The sequence below is a fragment of the Lepidothrix coronata genome, unplaced genomic scaffold (assembly GCF_001604755.1).
Source record: "Lepidothrix coronata isolate B3197 unplaced genomic scaffold, Lepidothrix_coronata-1.0 Scaffold104, whole genome shotgun sequence".
Taxonomy (NCBI): domain Eukaryota; kingdom Metazoa; phylum Chordata; class Aves; order Passeriformes; family Pipridae; genus Lepidothrix; species Lepidothrix coronata.
The window spans coordinates 3,188,367-3,210,458 of record NW_016690284.1 but is presented as its reverse complement, the minus strand read 5'-3'; positions in this window follow the sequence as shown (position 1 = coordinate 3,210,458).

Here is a 22,092-nt window from a genome sequence, read left to right as displayed (position 1 = left end):
GTTTCTGAGTGATAAGAGGCGTTGTTTCTTTGTCTTTTTTTTTTCTAACACAAACTTCGGTAGTTTTTAGAAGGTGCAGATATCTCAAGGAGGAAAGAAACATAGAGGAAAAGCACAACCTCTCATTCTGTCGTACAGCTTCCCATTACAATCTCATACAATCTTCCATTTTCTCAGAATATAAGGGTGCATAAAAATTAACTGTGAGAATATGTATATCCTGGGCAACGTTTGAAAGAGTTTTGAACTTACCTGTCACCAAGATCACTTTTTTATGCATATCAGTCCTCTTGACAAATATACTTCCCCACCCTTCTTCCTCCACAGTCACCAACAGGATACTTCTTATCTTTTTCTTTGTTTTCCTGTTAGGCAGTAGGACTGTTGAATATTTTAGAAGCAAAACAAGAGAAGGAAATCAGAGGGGGTTTGATTTTATGCCAACTAAAACTGAAGGTAGATTATCCTGTCCTATCAATCTGATGTCTGTATAATGGTATTCCATCATGACAGCACATCAGAAGACTTTACGTGTGTCTGCTGAGTGGAAGAAGAGTGTTGAAAAAAGGGAGAATAAGTCAGACCTGCTTTTACTCTCAGCCTATTCCTGGAACCCAGAATGAAGTGGCATTGGGACATCACATCATCTTTTCTCACAGCATGAGTAACTTGAGTCTGTAGCTCTCCCTGTGTTCTCTAAAAATTAATTGATTCTTTAATGAATTAATCAGTTAAAATTATCACCTATGAAAACTGGGATGTAACAGTTTCTGGGGTTTTGACTGCAGGCGGTCATATATGTATGTTCTTCTATTTATTATATAAAAGTGCAATATGGCTCTGGAGCTGCTTCACTGAAACAAAGAGAATATAGTGTAGAAGGAAAGATAAGTCTCTCTTCCTTACATGACTCCCACCGGTAACTGCAGTTCATAACTATATATCATATAACATGATGTCACAATTCAGGAAAAAACTTGTTTTCAGAGGGCAAGGCCAAAAGAGTTTGCTGCTGCTTCTCCCCAAAAAGTCTTTGTTTCCTACACCCTTCTCAGTCTGCAAATATCTTTTGTAGCCCGCATCGTTCCGCTTGCCAAGATAATCTATGTAGACAGATCCCAAGCCAAGCAGATGCTTATTAGTCAGGTGTGGCCTTATGAAGATAAAATGCAAAATACATTTTGTTTTTGCCTTTTTTTGTCTTCAGCAGCAAAACCTACAAGCTTGCTTTGAAACATAGTTTGTTAATGGGGCCCTGAAATATAGACTTTTAGGATCCTTGACTATAAATAAGAATCTATAAATTTTCAATAGAACAAGATTTCAGGTAGGATTCTACTGAGAAACCTATTTGAGACAGATTTGTATTAACATTCATCTTTAAAGTTAGTTACAGTGTTTTCACTGACACTGGCTGATCTGACTCATCCTCCATTGCTTTCTGATTACAATTTGCTGGTGGTTGTGTCTGAGACCTATTACACAGACATTTTACATTTCAGACTCAGGAAGACTCCTCCATCAAGACTCTGTGCTCTAGTAAATACTGGATAAAAAAAGGAATAAGGAATTTAGGGTCCTCCTCCCACCTTTATCAATGGTCTGATGAGTTAACTCTAATCACCTTGCCTACCAATGGTTCTCTGTAATTTGAGGTTAAGGACACTTTGCAAAATACTTTGAGAGCTACTGATAAAAATTATCTACAAAAAACAGTTTTGTGCTTATGGAAGAAGTTATTTGCAGTAATATCACCCAATATTTGCCACTTAAAAGTATCTTATTTTTTCAGATTCCTCTTTCTCTGAACCTTTTACCTCCTGTTGTTACAGACAACACCTTCATGCTTTTAATGGTTCTAGTAATTATCAGATATTCCCACTTTTACTCAACTTGCCCCATTGTTTATATGAAATTTTCTTTTCACATGAAAAAGAAAAATCAGGTTTTATTTTTTTAAATTTGACACAGAACTGCATTGATTGCCATAAGACGTGGCAGAAAATTGGCTAAACTGGACCTTTTTTCCTTCTTTTCTTTCAATTAATCTCTCTAATTATATGCAAAATTTAATTGGCCGTTTAGGTCGGTATCAAAATATTTAAGACTGAAATCTGTCCCTACTGAAGTCATTAGCAGATTTTGATGATTCTATTGGTAATATGAATCTTACTCTGATATTTTATTTGAAAATCTTGAGTATTCAGATTTCACTGACATAAAATTTCTGATATATGGTGTTCCCTTCTTCCATTTTTCTAGCTGCTCCATCCCACCTTTTTCCACTCCAATGATCAAGGAAAAGAATAAACTCTCTGTTTTCTAATTTCCAAATTACTTTTCTGTGATGAAAATGACCAATATTCTGGTATGGTGTCTGGACAGCCTTGTCTGTATTTTGAGATAAGGATGTACTTACAAATCCATGTTCACACTGAAAGATGATAGAGGGTTCTGCTTTCACCAAAGTCAGTAAGTGATTTCAAATGATGAACTAGAGTGAAAAATATTATCATAAACATGTATTTTGTTCAAACAGAAGCAGTATGTTTTCTGGACACGACTGTAGCACACTAAAAGAAGAAAAATTAGATACAACTATAATCCTATGCCCAGTGTTGTCACCCAAGATAGGACGAGTTCTGTCTTCTTCCAACGATACTAGACATTGATGAAAATTTCCATGAAGATGTAATTTCCTTGTATAGAATGTCACACTGTGACTTACTTCTCAAAATTGGAGCATTATATAATTGGTAAAATTATTAACACAGCAGAATTCTTTCACCTCAAAAGGTAATTCTTTCTGGACATCTTCAGTGTAATGACATTAATCAATGGTCACTAGTGATTAATTTGTTTCAGTAATGTTAACAGCTACAAGTATTCTACTGGCACGCTGTCTGCTGTCCTGGTGATCTTCAGGAAGAAGCTGTTTCTTTGGATATCTGCCTTTAACTTCTGTTCTTACCTCCACTTACAGGCTTGTCACTTCTGGATATTATCTGTTTGATATTTTTTTTATATGTGCTTGTAACTACCACTTGTTAATAAATTACCAGAGCAAACATGTACAGGACATGTGAAAAAACCTACCAGGAACAGGTCGGCACCTCCTTAACATTCAAATGCAGCATAAATTTAATAAAAACAACTCTACCAGAATGTGGCCATAAGGAAAGAGTTTGCACAATCTGTTCATCTGCATAATTAGTAATTGAGGACCTGAGAACAGTTGGAACATTGCTTGGGGCAACTCAGGTCAGATCACTGATAATGTAAATAACAAAAATTCAGATTTCCAAAACCTACAAACATCAGAATGAAGCTAACAACAAACCTAATAAGAGCACAGAAAACAAACAGAAAGATGGATAATTCAGGAAAACATGAAAGGCCTTAAAGCTATTGAAAGATAAAATGACCATTGTAACATAAAATTCATGAAAGACTGAAAAGAAACATGAAAAGAACACAGGGGAGAGGGAGGGGGAGAAGAAAAAGGAAAAAAAATATGCATGAGAAAATATAGTAACTTATTTTGCTTACCATTTGCATAAAGGTACAAATATATGAATACTTCTGCCAAACACACGTATACAAGTGTACCACTTCAGAGTTAGAGAAAACAGAAAATCTGATTATTTATACTAATATAGTATTATGACTAATAATTTCAGAAGCAAAAATTTTGTTAGTAAGAATGGAATCCTTTGCTTTCATTAGATTATGGTGAAAAAACTTGGTGTGCACAAAACACTGCAAAGCCACACGTTCTGCTTTGGGAGATGCAGAATAATAAATGTGAGATAGTGATGCACTATTCAGCTGTGGATTCATTCTTTCAAGTGATTTAGTTTGCTACACCTTCATGGGATACACACATTCATCAGGACACTAAATTAAAGTAACTCCTTGCTAGCTCTAAACCTTTCATACAATGGCTTCAGTTTGTCAGCTTTGTTTCTTATGCACAGTACAAAAACATTATCCAAATGTAATAATAATTTATGGATATTTATTTATTTCACCCTCCTGGCAGATCATAAGTAATGATGACACAGAAGTCTATTGGTTTGTATTGGCAGAAGAACAGAGTTTTGCATATGGTAATAGATCACAAGATTACTTTTTTTGAAAAAATATAAAAAGTAGACTATCTTCTTGAGTATTCACAAATGTTTGGCTAATATAAATTCTTGAGGACTCAAAATGTCAGATAAAGTAAAAGAGACTCTAGGTCCTCTGCATTTATGAAAACAAAGATTTTTTATGTCACACTAAGGTGACATAAAAAATAATATCTGGAGGCAGAGCTATGTTTGAAATTCTGTCCCTTGTAGGAAGGTTATGTTATTTTCAATTGGGTTTATGTAGCATTAGGAACTATAATACCTTTGTCCCTTGGGTAGGTAAGGTAAAAGATTAGGGTAAAGGATGAACACAGAAATGAAAAGCGACAAAAACAGTAATAAAAAATTACAGCACTGAAATCAGTTGCACAGAATATAAATACCGTTGATTTAGTAGTATCTACAAAGGACATTGGTTTTATTTTAATTACATTTAGAAATCTTAAAGATATATACCTACTAACATGAAAATATTCTCAGGTACGATCTGCAAAAGCCTGTTTGTCCCCATTCTCCAAAACCCAAATTCAACTGGTTGTTAGCCCAGTCTGTTGGTCAGAGTCTAAGAATAGGCATACAAACACTAGGGAAATGACTGAACATGGAGAACCATACACCACACAGATAAAGTTCAGAAAGGGTGAAGTCTAGAAATTCTTTCTAATGGAGGCAAAAACAATTACCAGTAACTGAGGGAAATGAAACATACAGGCACCAAAGGTTTTTCCCATGTTCACTATGCCCTGCAAAATTGGCTTAATATATATGGGCTATTGGATTTCCCCATTTTGAGTTAAGGAGTTGTTATAGGCTCCAATTTGAAATACAGATAAAATGTAACAACCCAGTTGCAGATTACTTCTGATACAGAAAAACTTGATATGGCTGACACAATTTTTTACAACTGTTATATGGAAATAACGAAGTATCAGACATTCCTCTTGCTCTTGCTTAAAATTAATGCATTAAAGGGTTAAAAAATAACCCCTTAAAGGGCTATTAAGTCTTTAAAAGATTGTTGCTTTTGTTATTATTGTTATTATTATTATTAGATTAATTATTGAAATGGTATTATTAGAAGCTTATTACTATTATTACCCATTTAAAAAGTTATTAACCCTTTAATTGATTTACCCTATGAGGATCTCCTGGACCCTCAAGATCCTCAGCTCCTTCTGTTGAAGGAAAAGAATTGAAATCATGTAAAAGTCAATAATCCAAACCCTAACTACAAAATAAGATATTGAAGTAGGTCTCATCTGACTTTTGAAGCATAATATCTTTCAAAGCAGTCTCCTTTTAAGTATAATTAATTTAACTCTCACAAGTTTTTTTAGGGTCGCTGCATAACAGTACAGTTTTACACACGCCAATCATGTCCACATGTTTTTCTACACCTCTCCACCATACCAGTGTGAAATGATCTTTGACGTTGCTTGGTGTCATGGTTTAAGCTCAGATGGCATCTAAGCATCATGTATCTATTCACTCACAACCCCTCTCCCAACCCAGGGAAACGGGAAGGAGATCAAAAGGTAAAACCTGTAGGTTGAGACAAGGGCAGTTTAATAACTGAAACAAAGTTTAAAATATAATAAGAATATTAAATAATAATAATGATAATAAAAAGGAAAAACAAGAGATTCACAAAACAGTTGCTCACTATCTGCTGACCAATGCCAGACCCCATCCCTGAACCCCAGTCAGCTTTTCTACTGCGTAAATCCCCCCAGTTCATATACCAAGCATGATGTTCTAGGGTATGGAATATCCCTTTGGACAGTTTGGGTCACCTGTGCTAGCCATGTTCCCTCCCAGCTTTTTTTTGTACCTCCTCACTGGCAGAGCATGAGACATGAAAAATCCTTGACTTAGAATAAACACAACTTAGTAACAACCAAATCATCAGTGTATTATCAACCTTATTCTTACACTAAATCCAAAACACAGCACTGTACCAGCTACCAAGTTAACTCTATCCCAGCTGAATCCAGGACACTTGGCCCACTTGAGAACCTTCTATGATGAAACGACTGTCTTGGGAGACAAGGAGAGAGCAGTGGATATGGTCTACATGGACTTTGGTCATGTTTATGACTCTTTCCCATAAGATCCTTGTAGATAAGTTCTTGATGTATGGGCTGAGTGAGTAGGCAGTGATGTAGACTGAAAAGTGACTGAATGGCTGGACTCAGAGAGTGGTGATCAGGAGGAACAAAGCTGGCAGCCAATAACTAGCTGTGAACTCCAGGAATCAGTGCTGAGTCTGATCCTGTTTAGCATCTTGTCTCAGTAAGAGACAAAAATGTTTACTAAGGAGAATGGAATAGGAGAAAAACCAAACTCCTCTCTCTGAGTTATGTATGCACTAGTATATCCTGAGAGTCCGCTAGGATTAAAAAAGCAGCTAGGCAGAAAATGACCTGCTGCTCTTCTAATTTGTCTATCTTCAAAACTGGAGTTAACAGCAAGTCCACAATATCTTGTCCCTTTAATCTCAACAAAATTTTCAAAATTATTATAAAGGCAGAATTGTTTCTTTGAAACAATTTTCCTGCAAGTCACATTCCTTCAACAAGTGGAAAAATGGCCACCTGTGATTTCTCTGAAACTCTTCTCCAGAACAAAACATATAGCCAGAAAGGGCACTGCTAAGCAGCTTGTAACAAGGATTATGTAACCGCTTTCCAACGCACTCCATTTACAATAAAGATAGTTCTTAAAACACCCAGGGTATGTCATATCTCATCTCACCTTCAGAAGTCAAAGCCTGCACACACAGTCACCATACACAGCTAGGGATGCTTTTTTTCTCATTGTGCAACTGATCCCCAAAGCCAGTTTCCTGTTTCCTTACTAAATTGCCTAGTTTTTAAACAAACAAATGCTAACGAAAATCAATGCACACTTCCAATTTTAACTCATGTTATTTGTTCAATCTTACTAAGATTTTATGAATCTCAAGATCTCTTCCTAGATACCCAAGGATAGCCTATACACCCTTGAATAACATGCCTCAGTCAACTAGAATACACTTAACTCCGCACTTATTCATGGACACAATCTTTGGTCTGGTTTTGGAGATCATTTGTTTATTACAATTCTGCCAGAACCATTCATCTGTGATCAAAACAAGTCATCTGTTTGGACAGAACAAGATGATGGTACACATATATCTATGAAGACCAATGTGCATGCAGTATACACAGTGGAGATTGAGGACTACCTTACCCTTAATTCATAACATAAAACTGCTGAGTTTAAGCCCAGAACAGGACAAGGCAGAACGCAAATAAGAATATGAGACTACTACAACTTAGGTAACTAAAGTTTTCAGCCATCATATTTTTTTCTCTCTTCTTCCTACACTGTGGGACACGTTCCCAATTAACTGAAAATTACTACTTCAAGATAACTGAAAGAGATTTCTCTAGAAGAGACAATGAAAAATGACAATGACAAGCTCGTACTAGTATGAAAATGCCATCAAAATCCTGATTTTAAAGAAAACCAAATTTACATTAAACATGTAAGATATTGGGAGTAGACTAGGTAGACTTAGTCCTGTTGATGTTTTTTGGTGACAACTCCTTCAGCTGAACTTGCATTATGTGTAATAGAGATATTGGAGAGGGAGATGAACAGGTGGGATTGGAATGCTAGAGATACCTGTCATTCCACTACATGGAGAGAAAAATTTTGTCATGTATGTGAGCCAGTGCCTTTTGAACCCAAGGGAAACTTGAGGTCTTGACAACCTGTGATTGCTGAAGATCCACTGGAACCTTTACTAGGAGTGGAGAATGTTAGCTCCAGTGTTGTGGCCAATTTTTAACAAAGGTAATTATATTCTGCCAGCACAATTTCCCTTAGAAATTGCAGTCGGAGCAGATATTTTTTACTTCCTCTTCCTAAAAAGAGTGTTTTGCTTTTTGTGGAATGGAGGAGTTGATCTGTTCCACCCCAGAGATTATTGCATTTCACTGGTAGTTGAATTGATCTTTAAGTGTGTACAGCTGGCAGCACACTTGGAGTACTTTCTGGAACAGAAGGCATTTTGTAAGTACGGAGTAGTCTAAAGGAGGTAACATAGGATGAGATGTTTTATACTGAAACCTTGACTCACCTCTTGCTCTCTCAATTTGAGTAGACCAGCCCTCAAATCAGATTAGTATGAAAACATACTTTGGCCCTGAACAGTTGGTACAATGCCTATAAAATTTGCAGGTTTGGGGTTTTTTTCCTTCTGTTACATAAGATGCTACATATCACTTGGTAAAAAATATAACCTATCTTCATTTCTTCTGTTTCACATGAATACACACACTACATATTAAATCCAACTGACCTCCTAGATTTAAGAAACAGCCCTGGTGGGTGGCAATTTTTAAAGCAGCTTAACACAAAATACAGAACAGAACTATGAAAAATTCTCTGGTTACACTGTTTGGCACTTAATGGTTTGGATCAATCCCAAAGCCAAACCACTGAAAAAAATCCTCCCACTCCAAGGGCTGTGCAAGGTGACAACACCTCCTCTAAGAAACATAAACTTTACTCACACAGTTTAGCCTACCAATTATTCTCATCTTGTAAATCACATATTCTTTGACTGTGCTTTGGGACTAGCAGAGGGAGGAGTTGTGCAAGTTAAACTGTGCGGCTGAACAGGGAAGAGATGGCTCTTTGAATCAACAGGCTGAGCACACAATTGAATAAATACCTTTTCAATATTTTGCTCGTTTCAGCAAGAAGCATCAGGAAAAATAATTTTCCAATCAGTCAGCACATTTCAGCATCATTAGTTTCTATATCAGATTTGCTACCATTCAAAAATGCATCACAAGACAAAGCAGGAAGAGTTAAATATCTTTACTGGAATCTGAGGTCTGTAAGGAGGTGAAATTAGATTAGCTCCATGGAAATAGGGACAGTTTACATTACCAGAGGGGCCCTACCTGTCTCTTGGTTTGACAATGAACAATGCATTTAGCATATGGCTTTACAATGGATTAGTGATCAAGTGCAATTAATCCTAATATATCCTCTCTTGAACCTCAGTGGCTTGTTAGTTGGAGGAAAAAAAAAATCTGCTGTCCCCAAGCGTCAGGTGAAACTCTCATTTGAGGTAAGACTATCATGTGTATCTGTGCCTCCATCTGGAGAATCCCTTTTGTGATATTCAAACAGAAGGTGTTTTAATGAGGCTTTTATATCAAGCACCACCTGCCACTGATCTTTCTCGCTAAAAAGTTATAATTGAGGGTTGGTTTTACAATATGGCTTGAATCTTAACCTTGGGAATTCATCAGGAGATGCAAATCTGGGAGTGATGTTGTAATTCTAAAACACTATTTTTGCTTTTGGTTTAGACTGAATTGGTTAGAGAAAATTGTGGTTTGGCTAATTACAACCAATTATATGGTGGCTTCCCCCTTTTCAGATGGATTAATAGAATGTCATCTCAAAATTAAATATCTGTGGTGATGGTGACCATATGTCTCCATTCAGACCCTTGTATATTAGCGATACAGCTAAACTACAGGCAGTTCCTAGGACAAAATGGTTTCAGCACTACTAATAGGGGTAGGGTGAGAGGGAAATATGGCATTAAGAAAACCTTCAAAACTAAGAGAATAATGACATTTTAAAAATGTATGAGCTTCAACAAATCTTAGAGCAATCACCATGACAGTAAAAATAGGACAGCAATTCTATGATATTTGAACTCCATTTCTAAGGCCATTTTAACTATGGAGGTAAAAGAAGGAGTAACTTTTACTCCGAAGTAAAAAAAAAAATAGCTTTTTTCTGCATCGTTATGCCTTCAAGTCACAGCCCGGTATAAAACTTAGCCTGAAGGGTGCAGCCGTCTTTCCTACTGTGCTCTCAGGAATGAAGAAGATGAAGATCTTAGTTTGCCTGACAAAACTTCTTCACACTTTCACTACCCAGCTAAATTGGCTTCACATGTTGGCACAGCTCAGCGCTCCTCAGATTCACACAGTGCGAGCTGACTGGGAACCATAAACACAACAAGCAGCGCTGAATACTCTTCTCAGAGCTTCAGAGTTCAGTAAAATCAAAGCCAATTTTTATCTTCGAGCCCCTATTGACCCTTCCATAAAGACTGTTTCCAGGCCTAATGTTCATGATAAAAAAAAGTAGTTTCTTCTACACACATACATCTTTCTCCTCTGTTGCATGCCCTTTTTAGACAAATGAGGGCCAAGGAAGCAAAGGCAGATTTTTCAGGCAAAGCTGAACGTTTCATCAAAGTAGTAAGTGACTGAAACAAGAGCTTGGAGCAGAAAACACTGCATAGTCTTAGCTGTGGAAGTAATGAGTGCCTACAGGACACATATTTGCACGTCACATAATTGCTGTATTCAGATGATGCTCTGTACAGAGAGAAAAGGAAAGAAAGTAAGGCATAGGCTGAAGGAAGAGTGAGTTGCCTACCCTGTGCTCTCAGCATTTTAGCAGTCAGTGTCTCACAGCTAATAGCAGTCCTCATCAAATCACAGGCCTATAAAAACAAGGTTTTATCAGAAGTTTTGTTTTACCTTTCATAAAAGGCATACCTTGCTACCAAAATGATAAATATTCAGATGTGAATTCTTTACCCATTACATGGAATAGTAGATAAGTGATTCCCAAACCAAGGTAACATTTAAGTTTCATTGTAGAAAACACAGGCAAGAATGACATCTAATAAGCCTTGCTTTATGTTGCCCAAAAGGCAAGAATTTGCATAGCTTTAGAGATGGATTTAGCCTGAATTTACAGTAATAGGAAGTTAGCCAACTACACCATGGAGCAAAGCAAATTACTTTCACAAGGCTTGTAATATGTCATTCATTAAGATTACTCTCTTGGCGTCCAGTGTGGGTGTCCGCTTGCTCTACCATAGAGCCTGAGGGACTATGAAAGATGCCAAGCCACTAAAAGAGCTGAGCAGTAGAAGCCACTGTGGTCACCAGGCTAATGCCAGAACCAGAGGCATGTACCAACCAAACTGCAGATGTGAACTCCAGCTATGTAACTCAGCATGTGGGCCTTTCTGACTAAATGAGCTGAAAAATTACAAAAGTTTCATCCACTACCTCGTGTGCATATGCCTAAGTAGGCCTATAATTCACTGTTGCTCAATATATTTTTTAAATTTTGTTTCCCTTCACATTCACTTCTTTTCTCACACTTCCTTTAAGCAGACTAATTTTTTAATGGTTAATACGAATTCCAGAAATGTTGTATTAGGAATATCTCCTTTTATAATAGAATAATCTTACACACTGAAAGGTGAAAATATAAAGGCATGGTCAGCAATACTTAGTGGGTTGAGATAAGAACAGTTTAATAACTGGGGGGAAAAAAAAAAGCCAAACAAACAGAAACAAACAACCAAAAGCAATAATAATGGTAATAGTTGTAATTATATGGAGAGGGAGAGAGAGTAAAACAACCCTAGAGGAACAAGTGATGCACAATAAAATTGCTCACCACCTGCTGGCCGATGCCCAGCCCCCTCCTAAATAGCAATCAGCCCCCTTCAGTGTAACTCCCTACAGTTTACAGTAATAGGCCTCCTTCCACATAACTCCCTCAGTTGTGTATGATGTTCTATAGTATGGAAATTTCCCCCTGTCCTAACTATTCTCCCTTACAGCTTTTTATGCAGCTGCTCATTCATTCAGCACAGGAGACACTGAAAAGTCTTTGAGTTTGGCTAAAATTTACTTAACAACAGTGAAAACATCAGTGTGTTAGCAAAATTATTCTCATCCAAATCCAAAGCAATGTATCAACTGCTAAGAATAAAATTAACTCTATCCCAGCCAAAAGCAGCACAAATGTAAATGTACAAAATTATATTCTGTGGTTTTATATGTGAAACATTTCAAGCCTGCTGAAAATAATCTTCTGCATTGAGTCTAAAGAAACTAAAAAAAACAAATGCTGAAGAAAAAAACATTCAAAGGTCTGAATTGCTTTCCAGAAAGTAGCCAATCTAACTTTTTCACTTTAATGCTGCTACTTGAGGCAGTGCAAAACAGGGGTAGTTCTTATAAATGCAATGGATAGCATCAAAATAAAGGCTGAATTACACAAATTTTCATTTCTAGAGTGTGACAAAGTAGTTTTTAAAAACCCTCCATTGAACAGTTTTTGACCAGTTATATAAATGTAGAAATTTAGACTTCTTTAAGCTAGATGAGGAGAGGGGAGAGAAGGATTTTATTTATGCAGTACAAGTCAAGCTCATCAGCTGTATTTTTTAGGATGCACTACCAAGTGCTGATCCTGTTCTTTCACCCTATCACCCACATGTCACTCATCATTTATCTCTTATGTGAATTCCAAATCTGATTTCTGTGAATATCTGTTATATATCCCGTATATAACCTGAAACCTGGTTATATAAAAGTGAACACAGGCATTGTTGACTTTACGTTGGGAAGCTTTCTTTGCATTGTTAAACAGCTTAGAAAGAAACTTTTTGATGGTTTTAGAGCAGAGCAGAAGTAGAGGTAAGCTTTCAAGTGATGAGTAAGAAGGATTACACCAAACGCACTACCTGATAAGTTATATCTTCGGAATAACCTCATGGTATTCCCTATTGACAACCTAATAATTGTAACCTGGGAAAACAGACTTCAAGACTGAAGACTGAAATGGTTTTGAAATCTAACTAGAATTATTTCCATGGAACACCTATGAGCAACTATTAATATGTTAAGTAGGTTCTGTATTTCACCTGTATCAGGCAAACTCTCCATCTCAGAATATCTGTCTCCCCTTCTTCCACCTGCCTACATATAAAAAAGCTTTCAGTCCTGAATCTTTCTCTACAACTTTGTACCTGGACCCACAGGCTGAAGCCCCTCAGTTTTGCACTTCAGGAGCCTATGTGCCCTGCACTGTGATTCTTCTCTATTTGATGTCAACTGTTGCATCATAAGGGATATAAGCTGCTGTCACCATAAATGTCACCAGCCTTGGTAACTCCCACAGTTTTATTGTGAGTGTTGCAATATGTGGTTTTTAATTAAAGTTTCATATGATACTAGAATTACTAACTTTGAATGTCCTAATTTTCCTTTATTCACAATGTCAGTCACTGTTTATTTCTGTTAATGAAGCTAAATTTAAGGTGTTTCCTTCTTTACATCTTCCTGAATGGCAATAAGCCTACACTTCATAGAAATGGCCACCAGCTCCCTCTGCTTTCAGATTCAGTGTGATCAGGATTAATTTAGGATACCCACACATAAAGAAATGCAATCATCCACCTCCCCACGTGAAGCCTACTAAGAGGTAGATCACGCAAATAGCTGGCAAGGGTCTTGGAGCACAGGACAAAAACTTTGAAGGTGGTTGAAAATAGCGGTTGCAGAGAGAAGATATCATAAAAAAGAGTAGCAAAGCACAGTCTGTATATGTTCACATTACAGAAATAAAGTACTAATAAAGGGCCTAAACCCTACAGTACTCCAGAGCTTCTCTCTTTTCCTACAGTACTCCAGAGCTTCTCTCTTTTCCTACCCCTTGCTTTTTGCATAACTTTGTTGAAGCTTGGTAGTGTTCCTCTGTTATTGCCAGGCATGGAGGTCCAAAACAAAGTTATCTGTGAACACCTCCTAGGATATGCTGATGAATCTGGCTAGTGGTCACATGAGCTGGAGCCATATCCTTGCACCTGAAGATGCGCCAGGTGTACTCAGAGCCAGTAAAGATATCTCTCACCACCTTTTTTTTTCTTGCAGAAAGGACAAGGGAAACAGGCTTAGTGGGTCAAATTCACCTTTCATCCTGATTTCTGTTTGAAATGTAAGGAATGTTTGAGAAACGAATTGTCCCTCTGTCCAGGAAAATAGTCTAGGTGAGCTCCAGAGCATCTACCATCTCTGGTACAATTCCTTTCTTTATCTGCAGTTGAATTCTTTGTACAAATTGATGTTAAAATTTTATCTCTGGACATTTCAGAAAGACAATTAATTTGTATTCTTTTGCATTCCACACTCTTCACTGCGTACAGAAATAAATCTGTTACCTTTTCCTTTTGTGCTCTTTTTGTCACAGGTCCTGTTCCCCACATATCTTGTGCTGCATCAGGGTATTCTCTTGCCTCTGAACAGGGGTTGGCTGTATACAGTTGGTTCTGTATACTTTCCCCAAATGGCTCAGGCAGAATTTTCCTGGACTCAAGTGACAAAGTTGCAGTTTTATTTCCAGTGGTAAGCAGCCAGCACCAACATGAGATTGAGAACCAAATTCCCAGGAATTCCCAGTGTCACAGCACTGTTCATTTGGGTTAGTTCATACAGAAGTGCAACCAGAAAGAGTTTACTTGCGGCTGTGTCCTAGGACTGTGGTTGGACTCAAATTCCTAAAAATGTAGTTGAAAAATGTTTACATTATAGCCACAATATCTAACACATATTATACTTTACTATTCATCTTCAACACTGAAAAGCTCTAGATCTCAACTGGAGAGACCAAACTCAGATGGGACTCAGTCACTGCAAAGAAATGTCTCTTCAAACGTGCCATATATAACATTTGTGGGTGACAGAGAGGGAAGGAAAGGGATGGGAACTCCTTGATTGCTTGGGGGGAATTTTTTTGAGGTGGTAGGGGAAGGGAAGGGTTCTCCTCCTTTGAAGGATGCTTGAAGATTCAATTAAAAAGAGGAAGCTGAGAAATTCCTTCAAAAGGGTCTGTGAGACTGCTTACGCACTTGGTGTTAGAGTAACCCAAATGCAGAAGGCCAGCACCATGTGTGCAAGCTCATTTAGCTCCAATGAAATTTTGTTTGTATGGTATTGGAGTGCTGCACAAATGCTTTGGATTTCATCCTTTTTTTGAGTGGTGATACATCAGTGAGAAAAGTAACGTGACTTATTGTAAAAAAATAGCTGTTGAGCAAGGCCACTTGATAAGCATATTAATAAAGCACACCATTGGCCACTTGATAAGCATATTAATAAAGCACACCATTGGTTTAGGTAAAAAAACCTCATCTCCAGGTGAGGTTTCCTTTCTCTCTGCATTTCCTTTCTCTCTGCATTTCCTTTCTCTTTTTTTTTTTTTTTTTGGTGAAAGTTTCATCTATCCTTGTGTCACCTTGAAGAAAAGCTTAGACACAATAAGGAAGAAATCCTTACTAAATATCATATATAAAATCTGTTTGAACAGATTCTAGGAGAAACAGATTCTCATTTTTACCTCAGTAGGTGGTACAACTAAACAAGCTGGTGGTATTCAGGTCACTTTTTTGGAGCATAAAACAATACTGTCAGTGAGAATTGTGTCATTATTACAACTTTAATGCATGGCAAATACTGCCCACTCTGGCTGTGTCTTATCACCATAACATCTAACCACTTACTGCTTCTATTCCAACTGCCATGCTACCTTCTCAGTGTAGACAGAACTGATGGGAGGTGAGGGGATGCCACTGAGGTGGTAGGACTGGAGTCCTTGTCCTGCAAGGAGAGGCTACAGGACCATGGCTGGTTCAGCTGGGAGAAGGGATGGCTTTGGGGGCATCCAGCAGCGTTCCTGGAGGGGATGAAGATACAGCCAGGCTCTTCACAGTTGGGTTTTGTGGCGGGGTGAGAGGAAAAAGCTGAAGAATGCAGGGATCAGACTGGAGACAAAGGAAGACCTTTCTCCATCAGGACAACCCAGCATTCGGACAGGTGCCCACAGTGGTTGAACTGTCTGCTGCACTGAGGATGTTTCACACCCTGATAGGGAGAAGCCCTTAGCAGCCTAGTATGAACCCACAGCTAAGCCTGCTCTGGGCAGTGGCTTGGTCTTGAGACCTCCACCCTATCCAGATTCCATTGTCTTATGATTTCTGTGCACTGTTATCCTCATCATATTTCAAGGAATGGAAGCAAAGGGAAACAGGGTGACTCATCCTATGATCCAAGGTTACACAGAAAGGCAATTTTCAAGGAAAGAATTTAGTTCCAGTCTCCATCAAATCATGAGCTTTTGTATTCCACTGAACCCAGAGATGCAGGCTTCAAGATTCTAAGACATAATTGTAGATAAAGTTGTATTGAATGTGGTGATGTCTAAGGTCCTAAAAAGAAGAAACCACTTCTCTTCTTAGTCCCCAGTCATTCATGTTGTCCTCAAAGTCCAATTTTCTGGAAAAGACTATGTGAAAGAAGTAACTGATTACTCAAGAGGCCAAAGGAATTGATGTGAGGAGAATTCCTGTTAGGTAGCATTTGCTTCTATAGCCTGTCTGACTGGAGCTGTTTGGAGGAGGAAGGGCTGCTGCATGCCAAGTTTAAATCTTGGGTCTGTTTAGTACAATCTACTGTAAGAAACAAAGACTAGACCCTGTACTCCTGTATGATAAGTTTACTTCAGTTATGTAAGTTGACACTGAAAAGCACCAGATTTAAAAGCTATAGCAATCAGCTTTTACATACGACTTACCAAGTGGATTCAATTTGATTAGAAAGGGGACTGGATATAACAGTGCCCAGTTAAAAAACCTGAAGCACAAAACGCCCGCAACACAAAACTCCCAAAACTTTTTTACTTAAATCAAAATGTAGGGATTCAGAATTACAGGGGAAGATGGAAATGAGGAAAAGACACTGTAAGAGGAGACTCTGAAGCTCTGACAGATGTGGTTGATGTAGATGGAGAAGACATACAGCTGAGGATCTGATCTCAGGACCACTTCCACACTGAGCAGGGCTGTGCTGGTTTAAAAGTAAACTGGCGGGAGAAAGGAACCCAACTCAAGAGAGATTATACCTCAGAGTTACAATTTACCAAAAATATTACAATAAATACAATGATACAGAGAAAAAAACTGGTTTTAACCCTGAAGACAGTTGTATAACCCAGCACCCTAGGACAAGAAGAGAATGGTGTTTCTTAGCCCCTGTGCTGAGCACCTTGTAGTCCCCCTGGGCGCAAAATAAAAGGAAAAGGAAACCTCTTGGTTTGGATGATGGTTGCAGTTCTGTGAAAGTAATGATTGTTCGTAGTAGTCTTGTTGAGAGTGACAGTCACAATCCCACTGAAGTTCTGGTCCTCCTCTCGATCCAACGAGTGGCACCAGAACTCCCAAAACCTCAAGATTATATATGCTTAGGTTCTCGTAGGAATGCCCAGTACCTCTCCCAGGGTGGGGAGTTTCACAATAGGTGATTTAACTCTGTGAGTCATGGGATATTTTTGGAGTCTTTGATGGTCTAGGTCATTGCAGCTGCCTATTACTCCAGTCCGTTGTGGCCCATTAGCAGAGACAACCCCTCAGGCTGAGTGTGAAGGTGTTATCACAGCTAAGTCATTGGTGTGAAGACAAAGAAACACTTCCCTGACTCCTGGGTTTCTTTAACACCCAGCTTGTAGCTGGGTGTCAGGTGTGCCCTGGGCAGCTGCTGCAAATGATCTATTATTAACAGTCCATTGGAAATTACATAGAGGGTGTAGAATACACAGTTTTGATTATATCCACATAGTGATAAACTGGTCCCAGATCCTGTAATTATAACAGTGATGTTGTTTGGCAGCATTTAGTTTTATACATGGTGTTGTGAAGGATATAAAGTTTTTCATTTCACTCCTAATGTTGTCCTTCTTTTGGAAGTAAGACACTACTGAAACTACAGCCAAGATATATTCAGGATCTGTTGTGCATATAGACGAACACACAGACACAAGCGTACTATCTACAGTGCACAGTTAAGCAAGGTCTCTATACACAAACCTGTAGGTACAGAACTGAGAATCCTTATCAAACTAATATAATGCAAAGACTAATAAATATATTTCTGCTATGTCAGAAGTCAAAGACAAACTTCCTAAAATCTAAAAGAAAATATAAGAGTAGCCTTTATTCCTTTTCCTTTGCATGTTCAAGTTTGAACTTATCTTCTACTTCTCTTAAAAGATCTATTTCAAGTTCAGCAGGTGTGACTCAGAGAATAGACATCTGTGACTCATAGCACAAAACAGAGGGGAAACCTATGCAGAGCTGGCAGATTATATCAGCTGCTAGCAAGTAACCACCATCACACCTTTATGTAAAGCTTCACAAATTAAGAATATGCGGCTCAGAGACCATTAAATTTTTCCACATGCACATTCTTACCTTACTGAACACAGGCTAGCTTCATATAGAGTTCCCATATGAAGACTTACATGCAATCTACAGTATGGTCTTCATTTTCTCTTCAATGCATTCTGTGTGATAAAAGGTTCTCTTTGGCATTTAACCAAAAGAATGTCATTGCTTAATGTTATCAAAGACAATTAAAAAACTACTGCAATAAAAATATCAGGCACTGACTTAATGTTATCTTTTCTAAAGTCATCCAACATCATAGTGCAAGAATCAAATCTCACTTCTTACACCTAGGAATATTTTTATATGTACATGCATGCAAATTCATTTCCAACTCACTTAAGTATCATACAGACTACAAGTGGCCAGGTTCTGACCTCCTTACCTGAATAAAGCTAATTTCACCGGAAACTGTTCTGGAAGAGCTACAAACCCTTTCCTATGAATAAGCAGTGTGAACACTAGCATTTTAATAGATCCATGGTTTGTGGGCATGAATATTAACTGCAGTCTTCCAAAACCATTCCATTGACTGTCATGGATAAATCCCATCAAAAATTTTGCGCTTGTCAGTCAATAAAATATTGCCACTAAACACAGACCTGAAGGTATCCATGGTTGAGGTCTTTGGCTTCAATTCTTGCCCAGTCTCTCCAGTATTAACTGTTTCTGAGATGCCTTCATTAGTTTTGCTTATAAACATAATCTCTCACTTATACCAGAGATAGAACTATCTGATAATTCCTGACAAATAAGAATTGGGGTTTTTTTATTAAACCAAACAATTAGAATATCGAGCTTTTTTTAAATTCCATGGACTGTAAATTGGTAACAACAGATTTTAACAATATTGAAGACTAACACATTTCTTTTCTTCCTATGGAGACAACTTATCATAGAAAACACAGGAAGGGTGATGAAGCTATCTATATTCATCAGGGTGTTAACAGCTGTAGCACTGTTTAGGAAATAACATCAATTTCAGAAAAGACAATTAAATTGCTTATAAATTAAAATATTAATAATTTGAATCACTGAGATTCATTGAATTCCTTAAAGTCAAATAAAATAGGCCTTAAAGATACTCCACAACTTTTTATGATATTTTCTCTCTTACTTCAACATTCAAAGGATTAATAAATAAAAATTTTACTCTGATGATTATAGACAAAGTGACAAATCAGTCTCTTTGTAGAAAGGGCTAGAAAAAAACAAACAACCCTGGCTTGTTTACGTGTGTTTGTACAAGTTTCAAGAATGCCACCCCTGGCTTCTTTACATGTGTTTGTACAAGTTTCAAGAACGCCACCCTACTTTTATGTAGAAATCTGTGGCTGCATATCTAATAGATCCCAGGGAAGAATCACAGACATCCCATTAAAAGGATAAAGGTCAGAATGTTACTATGTCCTTGAATTTTTGTTTTGGTTGGCTAAAATATAAGAAGACACAGCAAGCTTTTCCATCCCTTCTACTGGAACAGTAAGCCTTTCCATTCCTTCCCTTCTCTCTTTGCAAGCTGCTCCTGCATCCTCACGCAAAAGCAACCACATGGTCATTCACATTTTCTTACTTGAAGTGCAGAGCAGCAGCAGCAACCAACTGCTACTAGTGGTAGAGTAGCTGGGCTACTCTAAAACTGATTGCCAGTTGGATGTGCTCTTATCTGTGGTAACATCCAGAGTCGCTTTGGCTTTGTTCCAGTTCATATTTCTTCAGACTGTTTCCCATTTACAAGGATTGCAAATGATCTGCAAGCAAATCCTTTATACAGGATTTAAATTGGAGCAATAGTGGTTTGCAGCTATTTTCAAAGTTAAGCAGGTGCTTATACACTTTTCACGGGCCAAGTCCAGTGTGGTCAGTAACTTTTCAAGTTCACTGGAGAACAATGTAATTTTTCATCTAAATAGATCCACTCGGATCTAACTGGGATTTAGATTTAACTGCAAAAGTTAAAGCACAAAAGACATCATTTGGACATTTGCTGTGAATCACACCATCCTATCACCTTTGCTACCCAGAGAAGAAAGTCACTTATAATGAGAATCACTATACACCTCATTTAGACTGTTTGTAAGTATGTGGAACCAATGCGGATAGTCTTTAAGAAGTAACCTTCCCCAGACTGTGCTGATGGTCCTGTGGTACTTACACTCCAGTGTTTATTCAAAACTGTGTCCTGCTTTGCCTCTCAAAAGGTTCTAGAGCCAACAAAGTCTCCACTTCTACTATGCCACAGACAAGAGTTGTCATAAGCGACATTGGAAATGGAGTTTGAATCTGATTTGAAATCTTTTCTTATTTCTCAGATTCTATCATTTATAAGTTTAACAACACATCCACATTATAAGAAATTCTGTTAGCAAATGAAAAGGCTGTCACAATTTAAATAGCCTGTCTGTCTTGATGTTCATAAGAGTTGTACATGCTCATAAGTAGAAAAAGCTATCCATGTAGTTGTGAACATTTCAAGAATGCACCTCCTCTGATAGAAATTCATATTTGAAATATTTCTGCTATCACTTGGAAGTCAGTTGAAAACTTTCAAAGCAGAAATCTTTCTCCATATATTTCACTCTTTTTTAAGATTCAGATAAAGCAGAGTTTTAAACGGTTACTGTCTTTACATTGTCATGTTAACCTACATTGATTTGGAGTGTAAGTTTTTCCTATCCATATGGTTTTTGTCAGTGCACAGAAAAAAGCACTAGCATGGATTTTCTGTCCATGAAGAAGTAAGAGTGTCCTTGAGTTCGGTAACTCACATCACCAGCACTGAATGAGCAGCAATGCAAGATTCAGCTCTTATATTGTACCCTGCTTTGATATTAATCACATTCTCAATAGAGACATATGTGACATTGAAGTATTCCTTTAAACCGCCTGTGGTCTCTGTTGAAAACATGGTTATGGTCAGAATAATAGCTATATAAATAAATATATAAATAATATATAAATAAAATGGTATCTTAAAATTCAACAGGTCTTTGTATAGGAAGCATTCTGACCTCATACTGATTTATTTTCTTATCGTTATAAAATGCCTTTTCTTTACTGTATTTCTGTTAGAAAGTGAACCATATTCTAGCTGAGATATAACTGATAAAATGTTCACACTTTGGCTCTAGTTGCAGACTGCTTAGTATCTGAGCTATTGGACTACACTAGCAAAGACAAAGGTTGGCTTTTAGACAACTGGCTGAGTTTGCAAAGCAGGAATGTCGGTGGAAAATTCAGAATTTAGGATTTCTTCTTATTTATTTTGCAATTTCATACTTCTTTTTTTTAATTGGTAAAAACGAAAAAAACGGTAAACATTTAATGTGTGGTGACATTGACTTTACTATGATGCAGTGAGAGCTTTCTCAGCTGCTGACTTGTTGCCAAAGTCCTGCAGTAATATTTGTACTTAGTAGCAGCTAGAGCCAAGTGAATTTTGCAGAGTTTTCTATCTGCATCATTGGTCCATATGATCCAATGAAACATCTTCTGTTAAGAATATGCGCCTTTTTTAATTGTTTCCCAAGAAACTCGGAAAGACTGGGTTTTACCAAGATAATGGCACACTGAATGTCACAACTACAGGTAGATCTCTCTACAAAAGAGGTTTTAAGTTGACACGTAGCATAATCACAAATTTGTGTGCTTATACAATCATAGAATTACAGAATGATTTGGTTTGAAAAGATCTTAAAGATCATCTAGTTCCAACCTTCCTTTCATGGGCAGGGACATCTTCCTCGTCTGCACTGCTAAATAAAAAGCAGGTCAAAAGACAGAACTAGTTGAAAGTTTTCACTGCAAGACAGGTTTTCTCTCAGCAAAGCCATGAGACTTGCAAGTTGTCAC